The 12,298-nt window shown below is 46.6% G+C and overlaps 1 long non-coding RNA gene across 1 annotated transcript; it reads right to left on the reverse strand.

The window, feature by feature from the left end:
* Positions 1-398: 398 nt before the first annotated feature.
* On the reverse strand, positions 399-2,971 carry LOC114843671 (uncharacterized). The gene is made up of 2 exons (XR_003783612.3): positions 2,416-2,971; positions 399-681 (listed from the first exon to the last, which is right to left on the reverse strand). It is a non-coding gene; the product is annotated as an uncharacterized LOC114843671 (long non-coding RNA).
* Positions 2,972-12,298: the final 9,327 nt, after the last annotated feature.

The following is a 12,298-nucleotide window of genomic DNA, read 5'->3' on the forward strand; positions in this document are numbered from 1 at the left end:
TGTGTGTGTGTGTGTGTGTGTGTGCGTGTGCGTGTGCGTGTGTGTGTGTGTTTGTGTGCGTGTGTGTGTGCGGTGTGTGTGTGTGTGTGTGTGTGTGTGTGGTGTGTGTGTGTGTGTGTGTGCGTGTGTGTGTGGTGCAGGTAGGGAAGATAAAAGGGAGTAGTGTGACAGCAACAAGAGGGGAGGGGCTGCGAGACAGGGCGTAGGCCGGGGGGGTGCGGGCGGCGGCGGCGGGGGCGGGTCACGCTCAGTGGGGGCGGGGTCACGCTCAGCGGGGGCGGTGGAGGCTGTGAGGAGGTGTTTGCAGCGGCCGGAGCCGCTCGGTGGCAGTGTTGCCGTGTCAGAGGTGTTGCGCTGGGTTGGCTGGCTGGTTGGTGGTCAGGCTGGTTGCTTGTTGGTTGGTTGACCGGTAAGAGGCGCCCGGCAACGGACGGGTGCGAAGCGGGGAGGGGGCGGGGCTTCCGTTGCCGGCGCACCTTGACGTGTTGTCAGGTTGCTGGGGAGGTGCTGTTTTTACATCATGTTGTTCTGCAGTGAGTTTACCTCCGAGGAGTTCTCCTCGCCCAGGACCTTGTGGTTCTCGTGTTTGGGTGTCAGAGAGTTGTGGATGTTGAGGGAGTCGTCCTCCTTGGGAGGGGCCTTAACCGGGTCCTCCAGCTTGTTCTGGGAGTTAGGATCATCCTGGCCAGGGAGAGGTGAAGTGGAGGGAGGGGTGGTAGAAAGCACAGTTAGAACCACGACAACAGTTGGAACCTTCATTTTCAGTAGCAGTAGACTCTGGTGGAAAATAAAGCTTTTATTCTGAAAACCACCAGCAGGACTGAAAAGAGAACGTTACATTACTGAAGTCAATGAAAAGAAATCTACCTTTAAATTAAAGAAATAACTCTCATGTTGGATGATTCTGCTCCAAACAAAACACCAAAGTCCTGTATTTTGTTTGCTAACTCGTTGTCTAACCTTAACTCTCCAGTAGCGTGTGGAAGTTAGAATAGTAAAAACTGTCACAGGTTTTACAGAATCATCCAACTAAGTGTTTAGTGATAAGATGAACATCTGCTTTTACGAATCCCAGAACTCGCTAATTTTCTTAAATCGCATGCAGCAGCAGCAGCTTTAAGCGACCACACGGCGCCTTTCACTCAGTTTGAGTGAGACTGACGCAGCTGGTTGGTCATCGTCAATCAGCCACGCAGCAGAAAACGCCGCAATGATCCTTTAAATGCTGAAAAATGAGAAAAGCCCACATTCAGGTCTGGTCGGTAAAAGCAGAAATGGCAGCAGCTTTTGCAGAGATCCGTTGTTTGGCTCTGGAGACGCTGAGGTGAGCTGCATGAACCCCCCAGTCCACATGCACATACACATGCAGGACAGCGACACACGCCATGCAGACACCCAGCGTCCCTCCTGTCCACTGTCCCAGAGCGAACGCGTCTAACCCGTCTGCAGGTACCACCATCACACACCCCCAGCAACGCGGTGACGCGCTGACGTGTCAGCGGCAGCGGCACGAGTTGGAATTGGATTAGGTTCAATTGGAAAAAAGGTCCAGTAATTCTGCCTGGCATCATCGACCCCGTTGTGCTGAGGCATCAGTCTCCACCTCTTAACACGCGCACGCAGACACAAACACACACGCATGCACACGCGCACACGCACACACACACACACACACACACACACACACACACACACACACACACACACACACACACACACACACAGACGCATGCACACACACACGCGCATACACGCACATACGCACGCACACATACACACACAGACGCATACACACACACACACACACACACCACACACAACACCCACACACACACAGACATGCACACACACACACACGCATACATGCACATACGCACGCACACATACACACCAGACGCATACACACACACACACACACAACACACACACCACACACACACGCATACACACACACAAACACACACACACACGCACCACACACCGCACATGCATGCACACACACACGCATACACGCACACAACACACATGCAGACGCACACACACGCACACACACACCACACACCGTGCACACACACACACACAACACACGCATGCACACCACACATGCATCACACACGCACACACACGCACACACACACACCACCACACACACATACACACACCACACACACATACACACGCATGCACACACAACATACACCACGCACACACGCACAACACACACACACCACAACGCACACACCACACACACACACACACACACACACCACACACGCACACACACACACACACACACACCACACACACACACACACCACACACCACCACACCACACACGCACACTCTCTAGGCCTCAGTGCTTGTGACTGAATCCGCAGGCACGCTTTGCAAAGGAAGAGCAGGGAGAGCATTTACCCGGTGGCTGTCGGCCTAGATAGTAACTTCAGGCAGGACGTGTGGGTACGTCACCTCCATGGTAACGGGATACGAGCCCTCTTTCCTCCCGTCAGCGTGAAACTGGAAAATGTTTGTGTTTGTTGGATTTCATTGTTGTGCAGAGGTGGGGGTGGGCAGGCACAGAGTCACGGGGACTTCAGAGTGGGTGTCATTTTAGGTTGGAACAGAGATAAATAGGGTTCTGATGATGATGATGAGGATGATGATGACGAAGGTGGAGCCACGTGGACACTTCATAGTGATTGTCTGTGATTTCATGGGACTAATCGTGTGTTTTTTGCTAAAACATGCTGCATGATGAATCTGTTTCACTGAAGGAATTATGAAATGATTTAGGTGCAAAAACTATTTGAACACAAATAAATAAACTAAACTAAAATAAACAAATTAGAAGCTAATTTATCAAGAAATTATCTTAAATGTAAAACTTACAGCAACAGTTATTATTATTATTATTCAATATATTTTTTTTTTTACTATAAATGAAAAGTGATAATATAAAATGATAATAATAAAAGTGTAAACACTCAATCTCAAATGTGACACTTTTATTTGTTTGCTTCTTGGCACTTTAATCCTTCAAGTTATGTTTAAACATGAAATAAAAAAGTTTGGATGGATCCGGATGATTAACTGTAATAGTTTGATTGACTTTAATCTGCTGCCATGAACATAAAGGTGTCCAGTTCATTGGTTCCAGCATGTTGTCATGCTGAAACCTACATTTGGAAAACAAGGTTTTTAGTTATTTGAGTCACGGTTTACTCAGTATCAACTCATCGTCCAAGATAGAACTTAGAGCAAAGTAAAAATTGAACTCTCTATGAAGCAAAGATCATCCTGGAAAATTCACACCTAACAAGCCTTTACGTGGTAGCTTTGCGGAACCCCCAACACTAAAGCCAAAGATCAAAGCCATTCTCTTTAATAATAGAACAAGATGAAAAAACCAAGGTAATGGGTACAAACTCGAGCTCCCGTCTGATGCAGCTGCTCTGAATCCTGCTGTAGCACCATGTTTTCCACAGCTGCACACTGGCCTTTCTCAGATTTTCAGGGTCATCAAAACAAGCCATAAACCCAGATGGCCCCTTGTGAAGGTCACGCCCCTGACCCAACAATGCCCAGAGAACCCACACATTATCTACGCTCAGATAATTTTGAAACTCACCTTCACTGTGTCTTTACACAACGAAGCAGAGACTTCAAACTTTTTTTACTTCCTGTGTGGAAGCGTAATTTTTTAAGAAAAAAAAAAAAAACATTGTTACGATAACAAAACGTTTTCATCAATATAAAAAAATATACCTCTTAAACTTTATCTATTAAGTGAATAGAGGAGAAAAAGAAAACCAATGACATTCTCCTCCAAAAAAACAGAACAAAAACAAGACTTGTAGACCAAACAACATCTTTTGGCCGCGTCACCCCTATAAATTAAAATTCTGTTTATATGTCATGGCTATTAAGATGAATCTGACCAGCCTGGCATCCAGGTTTAGTACGGCTGGTTCAGTACGGGAGATCTGCTGAGGAACAAACAAGAATCCTCCTTGTTCTTGTCTCAACCAGGAAAAAATGATGTGGTGCAAAAGACATTAATTAGGATTACTAGTGATACACAGGGGCAAATTTGTATTTAGTTATGTGAATATACATATGATTTTAGTCAGGACAGATGTAAAAAAAGTTAACTTTTATTTTTCAGATTCCAGTTGTAAGTGACCAGGTACTAACTTGTAGAGGGTGAGGTCTGTCTGCAGGATCAGATGAGACTTTGGGGCTGGGTGCGGCGGAATGGCCTTTGTGTCCTGAGGATGCCTTGGTCATGGCCTATTGGGGGCTCAGGTGGACAGTTGACTGGGAAGGAATTGGTAGTTAGGATGCTGATGCTACCTGAAAGCAGACAGAAAGTCTTGTAAGAGACGCCGGACGGGGTTCCAGTAGAAACGGGACTCAACTACAAAAAGGCTTTACAACCCCACATCTGGCCAAAGTGAGTTATAGTAGAATGAAAAGTGATGGCCAGATGCCTCTAAGGACAGGCTCCTCAAACCTCTTCATCATCCTCCCCCCAAGGTGATCTGAGGCACAGCGGGGGGGCGAGTTTAGGGGGGGGCCCGCCCGAGCCGCGCATAGTGGCCTGTGATGGTTCTCAGGTAAAAGGAGTGGGATCTGGTTGCAGGATGAAGCTGAGGGTGCTGGTGGTTGGGATCCCACCACGAACGGAAACAGGGAGTCGCCACGGTGAGGGGCAAAGCCTACCCCAGGTCCCCGAGGGCTTCTGCTCAGCCACCTTGAGCGGCCAGGTATGTTCGGATGCGGGCTTGGGTCAAGTATTAGGACCCAAGGATGCGATCAAGATTACTTGTGCCAGCCTGGTGGAACAAAGGTAACAACACGGATTGCAGAACTACTAATCATCCTAATAGAAGATAAATTATATAATTATATAATGTCTGATGCTAAAAGGAGGGGGGCATCCCAATACTAAACGAGAGATAGTTACAGAGGCAGTTCTTTCCCTGTTCAACATGGTAAAGCTGTTTAAAAGCTTGTGTATTCTGGGCTTTGTCTCCGACATGTAGCTACATGTGAAGAAGAAAGCAGGTTGTTTCCACGTTTAAACAGCGTGTGAAACACAAGCTACAGGTTCAACAGTGAAAGGTCATTGTAAACAAAGCTACACAGGAAAAGTCCTGCAGCAGGACAATCTTCTGACAGGTCTCTTTGCGAATACGACCACGCACGAGACGTAACAGACCTAGTACGCGCTAAGATTAGCATCTGTTCTCTTACCATGATTTTGAGCGCGCGGCCAGAGTGTGCGCGCCAGGAAGTACACAAACACGACAGCCTATTGGGAAAGCCGGAGGTTCCTGAAGGCGGGGGTATGCAGGGTTGATGTGGGGGAGACGGCCTGTGGGGCGTGGGTGGGCTGGCGGGACGCAGCGGCCCAGGCTTGGGTGGAAGGCCAGCCCGGCTCCAGGATTCGGCCGGGGGAAGGAGCAAGACGGCGGTTCAGGTCAGCCAACGTGAGAGGAGCCGGTTAAACACTGCGTTTTTACCTTCATAACACGTTTTTGGTCAAAGTGTGTAGGTCTCTGAGGCCAAACAGCAGGTGCAGGTGTTTCCTGCTAATAAGCAAACTGGTTTTATGATTAATCTCTCTCAGTGGCAAAAAGTAAAACAACAAGGATAACAATTTATTTCAGGAGCTTATCAACCGCTCTCTTGTTGGGGATGAAAGTTAAAGTAAAACCAAAATAGGAAGGAATTCCAAATAAAGCTTACTTTTTAATATACTTACATAAATGTAGCAGTTTAATGTTACTGCTGCTCATAACCCTGAATAGTCAACAGGCTTCATTATGTTGGGACAAGAGGGGCAAACAATAGAAACTAAGAGGTTTTTTTTAATTAAAACTGCCCAAATGTGGGAAAAACAGTAAGTAATCTGAAAAAACTATGTGGGAAGGAATGTGTGAGCTGAGACCGAAAATGACCTGAGGGCTGTGAGCTTCAGTTATTGCGCCATGCGTATCTGTGTTCATGTTTTGGGGGTACTTTTAATTCAGGATTAAACCAAAAATTAATAAAATACATAAACTACATAAGGACAGAATGATATTGCTGGGCTGCTCCAGCGGCTTGTAACAAAAAACAACTTATTCAATCAGAGTTTAGTTCTGTTGATCTTCACTGACACAAAATAACCTACCAAGGCTTATGAACGGCTGAAGGTGGCGTGGAGTGTGAGAGAGTTCTTCACTCCATGCGGGCGGATGGGTCTATAGATAGTACTGTTGTGGTGAAGGAAGAAACCATCTGGCAGGGCAGGAAAAGTCAGGACACCAGCCCCACAAAACAGCGAAGAGGCCAAACTCCTACAAAATACAGGAAACCAGAGGAGCCAGATACCACCATTGAATTAGCTGTTTGCTTAGGCCTGATGTGCACGGTGTGACAGTAAGACAAGTAGGACGCAGTGGAAACAGTCTAAGGGAAAAGAGAAGAGGTGTCGTTTGGTTTTGTAGAGTATTGCTGAAAACATACAGTCAGATTCAACGTGCGACTTGTTACTGTTATAGCTGGCACCAGGGGGAAGTATCCTATGAGGATGATGCACAGTTTCAAGTGGCCATGTTCTTCATGATTAGACCAGTCTCATTACTAGCCTGGAAAAGCAAAAACAATACATGAGCTACTGGGAACATGCTGTAAACACACATCCAACCGGGCTCCATCCCACCCTGAGCATGCGCAGCTGACTTCGAGGGTCTCTACGGGTGTGGACACACAAGACTTGGTGAGGAATAGGACATTTTCAAGGCCAATCACCACCACCAGGTGGTAGCGGAAAAAATCTCTCTGCAGAAGGAAAAACATCAGAACCATGCTTTTCCTTAAGAGATTCTGGCTGTGAGAATCTGCAAGCTAATAATATTAAATAATACTAATATAATAACCAGTCCTAAATATGGTAATTATACATTTATTGTTTAATTTTTAAGGAATTTAAAGCTCACTTCTAACTAGACTGGACTGTACTGTGTTGAATGTTCAACGTGAGCCAGGTCTTTGAGGGAAAACGCGGGTCACAAGGGGTAAAATCAGCTGCACAGCTAACAGCCGGAAGCACAGCCACACAGCAGTGCGTGGGTCCGACCGGGTCAGTGGTGGGAACAGGGCTGTGCCACTGTCACGCCATGAGACTGCTTCTAGTAACCCAATGGTTGGACAGCATTCAATTCAATCAATATCATACGCTGTGATCTCCCAGCCACATAGTCCCACCCCACATTTCCCTACAGCTATAGTATCACTAACCCACTGACTCTGCAAACATGCTGTAAACATTAACACAAAATTCCATGTAAAGTCAGGGGAGAGGAAGTGGGCTGGTTCATGTGCGGGTCTTGGTCCTTCAGTAAATAATTAATATTTAGAGATTAAAAATAAAAACAGTAACTGTCGGGTGGCGGAGGGGGAGTTAAACATAACCTTGGACACATTTGCTGACATTTAAATTAGAGGTGATAATGACAACTAAGTAGAAGTGAGGGGAAAAACCAGATGCGAATTCATCCACACAATAGAGCAGAACATGCACCAGCAGCAGCCAATGGAACAGTAACTGGCAAGGTAAAACTAAAATACTACACGGGGATCATGCTCTAGAGTTTTACATGTATGGAGCGAGATGCGTTTTTAACCCCTCCGTTGAGTGTTTGGCGTCAGTCCAAACAATGTGGCACAAGCCCACCGACATGAGTGAGGAGAGGAAGAGGCTAGGGGCCCGTGACCACAGCAGCCAGAGCCAGGCCCCCACTTGGATTTCCATATCGAATCTTACCTGGGCAAATAAAACAGATAACAGGACTCTCAACAACCTCCAAAAACAGCGATTCAATGAAAGTGGCCTTTTGTTAGGGACTAGCTCCTCTAACTGTGGAACAGATTTATTTATTCTTCCTATTTGGAGTGTGTTGCCGCTGCCCTGCGCTGCTTGTACTGGCAAAAGTCGGAGCGAGAAGTGTTAGGTGGGTGCCCGTCTTACAAAGCGGTGTCAATTGTTCCTGTCTTGTCGGGATTATCCCTTACGCCAGACAGGAAAAAAAAACAAACCCTCACACTGATGCACATGGAACCGAAGGACGGGTGACTGGCATGAGCCATTTCATGGGAGTTAAGAGGACACAAAAGATCCCGAACAGACCAAAACAGGAACCCGCGCTGGACTCACGTGGGGAGATGTGAGAAGTAGATGTAAGCCGAAAGAAGGTGATGTCATGTGGTGGGACAATGGGATCAAGCTCCGGCGATTCCAAGTTCCTCTTTGAAAGTGAACGTTGAACCATGGTGGTCGTATATCAGGCTGCAGTGGCGACGATGGAGCTGCGTTTTAAGACTGAGCCCGTTAAGCTGCCCAGGAAACTGGATGCAGGAGAACGTCTTACTTCAGCACTATGTGACGACAGTGTCGATTCCCAGCCTTTTTGTAGTGCGATTGGCTACTAAGTAATGTTTGTGTGGTGGACACCACCAACTGGAGAAAAAATGAGATGCATTGTACTGAAGAAGTCCATAAAACTCACTTTGTATTCATTAGCGTGGACAGCCAAGATAGGTTGTGTAGGGTCACCATCCTCTTCCTGTTGTAGTGATGACCCCTGTTGTTATTTCCCGGACACCAAACAGCAGGTCCTGGAAAATGAAAAGCATATCATCAAATAATATCATTAACACTTCTGTGATGTTATTCGAATCCCTGCTGTGCCACCTCATTTTCTACCAGGCAGGATGACTGGTTTTGCATTTCAGCTCATTGTGAAACAAGAGCAATCAGTTTCGGTTGAACTGGCAGCCCAAAAACCTGGCCCTGGCGTGGATCAAAAATCAGCTTCTCATCTAATAAATCTCTGAGGAAGAATGCTGGCTGGCTCTTCTTTGGGCTATGCCAGGGAGGGGGGGTATGGTTTCACTGTGGTCAGGGGGCCAAGGTTGTAGCACACCAGTAAGTCCACGGATTCAAACTGTTCAAAACTGTTTGTTGTTTAGTAATAAAAAACCTATTAGGCGTTCCTTGATACTTGCTAATCTGATTGCTGAGTCCCTACCAATGACCCTCCTTTTGTTAAATGGTGGCACCATTAGCTGATTTTATCAAGTTAAAAGGCAGAAGTTCAAATGGACAAATACACCACGGGGACTGGGATTTGTGCTTTCCAGAAAAATAAAGATAATAAATATTAACGTGTGTGACGATAGTGAGATCATTTGACTTCACACCCATCCTAGAGCACCTGCACACCCATTTCCTTCACTGTATAGTTCTGAACTTTAAATGTAATTTTCATGTTTGTGATTTGTTTCTTGGAACATGCACCACCTGCACAAACCAGTCAAATCAAGTTTCAAGTTTAAAGTGCTCTAAGGACCCTGGCAATAAAGCTTTTTGTGGTGATTCAGATTGTTCCCATCATCATGTGGACAGGACAGGGTCTGTTTGATTGGACCTTCCAGCCTCGGTTATCAGTACCTGCGGCAGTGTTGGCCGAAGTGGGCAGGGCTTGGGTTATGCTCGGGGGTCTTCAGGAGGTCTGGGTCCGAGTCGAACAGCTCCCGATGGTTTCTGCCAGTTAGTAGTTGCCAGGAGAAACGAGCAGGCAGCCATGCTCCGGCAGAGCACCAGACTGAATCGGACGTAGCCCTGGAAACAGGCTCTGTCACCTGGAGGACATTAAGTCTCCAGGACTGCGAACCCCGGAGCGTTGGATGGAGCAGAAAGAAAAATGGGAGAGGGAAGGAGGAGAAGGTGAAGGGTCCATGGACCTGATGTTTAACAGTTGTCAAGGAATTAAGATGTTTAATTGCACATTCATAGTGATAAACCTCCCGGAATCAATATTCGCTGTGGCGCTTTCCTCAAAAACAAAACAAGTCAATGCTTGGAGCGCAGGACAGAAAAGGCAAAAAAGCCTCTGTCATACAGCGCGGTGCCCAAACCTAGACCCTTGTCAAAGACTCGATGCTCGTGGAGCTCCCCGCCCGTCATTATGCTTTGTTTCTTGAGTCTGCCTTTCATATTTTTTCATTCCTTTCAAAAGCTGAAAATATTTTTGGGAAACTTTCAACATGACTTTCACAGAAAAAATAAAATAAAAATGTTTTAAAAAAGAAAAGAAATAAGACCTACTATTTTAAACTGACTTCATACAGCAGGAGGAAACTAAAATAAAATTGGCCAAGGAGCAAGCTCTAATAGAAACCCTGTAAAAAAGTGGCTTTAACATTTTACTTCTGTAGTTAGTTTCTCAATATGGGACTGATTGTTGAAGCCATTAACAATTTTGTTGAATGAGGAGTGAGAAGTGACGTGATCATGATGGATGTACCGGTCAGAGTGAACATGATTGTGAATCTCCTCCAGCCGACTGAAGAAAGAACTGGCCCAAGGGTGACCTAAAAACATCACTGGCACCAAACTGCTGTTCCACGGAGACACTTGCAGCCTCACCAACACCGCTGGATGTAGGCGACTGGAGGGGGACCCGGGTACTGCAGCACACCACGCACAGTCAGCCAGTGTTCTGGGAAGTTTCAGACTTCCCTGCCACTGTTGTTTTTTATTATCATATCACATGAATGAGAGTCCGTTCTCTGCTAACCCGTGCTGCGTTTCCAAGCTATCCCTGAGGCTCAGAGGGGAGCTGTAGTTCGCACCCCTGTGGGTGAAACTCCACAGGTGACCGTTCCCGGCAAGGGAAGCCTTCAATAAAACCCCTAACGGCCCCCCAATAGAGATCGAGGCAACCGAGGCACCGCCAAAAGCACCCCACGAAACAACGCACAACACATCGCCAAAAGAGACACAAAAACAACAACCCAACACAAAAAAGAACAAAACCACCAAAAAAAAAAAGGAGAACAATAACACAAAGAAAAAACATGAGTGAACCAAACCAACACAAAACCCCACAAAAAAAACAACCAAAAAAAAAGTCCACAAACAAAACCACCCACTACCAAAGGCACGATTTGTCTTGTTTTGACATGGGTCTCATCTATGTTCTTGAGGAAAATCTGTTAGCAACTGATGGTAAAAAAGGATACGAATACTAGCACCAAGCAGTTGTTCTGCACAGTCGTCCTGCCATTGGTTACAGTCAGAGTTGGTAAGGCACTAGTTCACCAACCTTAAAGCTATGGAGACAGATAACCATACAACCTAAATTAAGACCTAAACCACTAGAATGCCACCAGCCTCCCCCTGGGTGAATGAATGCAACCCGTTGATGTGCGCTCACTTCTAGAGAACCTGCTTTTCTGCTACGTAGAAGAGTGACAACCCCCGCGCTTTCCCTCCTTTCTCCTGGGAACATGGGCGGGACCCACACACACACAAACCACACAAACAAACACACAAAAACCCACACAAAAAAAAACGAAACCAGAACACCCCACAACCAACCAACCCACGGGTTCCTTAAGAGAAACAAGTTCCCTTCCAGGAGCCACAACACACCCTCCACGTTACTTCCCCCTATGTGTCAGCAGCCACTGTTGCTGTTGGGAAAACTCGTGCAACATTCTGTAGCTGACCAGAGCGGCCAGTTGTTAGCAGGGTGGAGGCCAACAAAGAGGACTCCACAGTTTTATGTTTGACAGAGGGCATCCGGGTGGTTGGACTGCCGTTCACAGATGACTTTGCCGATTTTAGGCGTGTTGGTCATCGTTGTTTGGAACCATGCCGCAGAAAGGGAATTTAAGGAGGAGGATGCTGTAAGCGGGAATTCCAGCAAAGTGAGGGCTGTTTGTGATTGTCACAAAATGAAGCTTCAAAAAGATTTGAACAAACAGGGAACCTCTGACAGCACAACAACATATAAATTGTCTCGCCCCCCTGCTCTATGACTTGCCTATGAATGATTAGTGTTATGGACAAACCGCAAGATTGGAGCTTCAAAGCCCAGGAAACAAGTTGAGCCATGGATATGGATCAATAGCATTATCAGGCGTTACTGCTCATTTTGGTGTTTGTACAAATATTACCTTAGTTAAACTTTGAAAGCGTATTAAGATGAAGAGGAACGCGTGCTCTCGTATTGGTCTGGACCCCCCCGTGTCACTGTACTTCACATAAGGCCTCTTTTGTGCTTGTTTCAGCCCCCTACCGAACCGGCGCAGATGGGGGGGGCAGGTTCTTCCATTGCGCAATGGGCCCAACTTTCTCACAAGCCCTATTGCTCTAGTTTGGCCTTTCTCCATACCCGTCGGGCTCTTTATTTCCACGCGTGCCGGGATGGCGGTTCACTCGTTCCGTGTGGTCGCCAACCCA

This window comes from Betta splendens, chromosome 16 (genome assembly GCF_900634795.4).
Source record: "Betta splendens chromosome 16, fBetSpl5.4, whole genome shotgun sequence".
Lineage (NCBI taxonomy): Eukaryota > Metazoa > Chordata > Actinopteri > Anabantiformes > Osphronemidae > Betta > Betta splendens.